This window comes from Acomys russatus, chromosome 27 (assembly GCF_903995435.1).
Source record: "Acomys russatus chromosome 27, mAcoRus1.1, whole genome shotgun sequence".
NCBI classification, from domain to species: domain Eukaryota; kingdom Metazoa; phylum Chordata; class Mammalia; order Rodentia; family Muridae; genus Acomys; species Acomys russatus.
Genome location: NC_067163.1, coordinates 50641759 through 50642333, shown reverse-complemented (window position 1 = coordinate 50642333; position 575 = coordinate 50641759).

The window sequence follows — 575 nt, the reverse complement described above, 5'->3', positions numbered from 1 at the left end:
TTAAGACTCAGTCACAGGCGACTGGAGAGGGACAGGGTGGTGGTGGTGGTGGTTAAGAGAGACATAGGGGAGGGGAGGAGTAATGGGAGGATACAAGAGATGGGCTAACAATTGAGATGTAATATGAATAGATTTATAAAATATTAAAAAAAAAAGATGCATTGCCTCATTGGCCGAGAAGAAAACAGTTATTTCTATTGTGAACAGCCCATGGGAGCCACATGGCGAAAACCTGCAAGTCACTGGTAGTTGCCGAGACTTTTCCTTTATTAAACAGCCAGCTGGAAGACCACAGTCTTCCCACTGCAGCCCGCTCGCAGCTTGAGTGGATGTGGAAGACAAATTTTAGCTTGGAGTGAGAACTGTGGTACCGTGGGCCCCGAGATTGCTGCCTTGTCCGCCATAAAGAAATAAGAAATAAAAATGGTGCTGAGGATGAGGACAAAAGGGTAACCTCGTACACTTCTCTTGGGGATGTAAACCAGTTCAGTTCAGCTGCTATGAGAATCAGTATGGAAGCTTTTAAAAATTTTTTTGAAAATATACTTTTCCAATATAGACACAGTGTGCTCAGG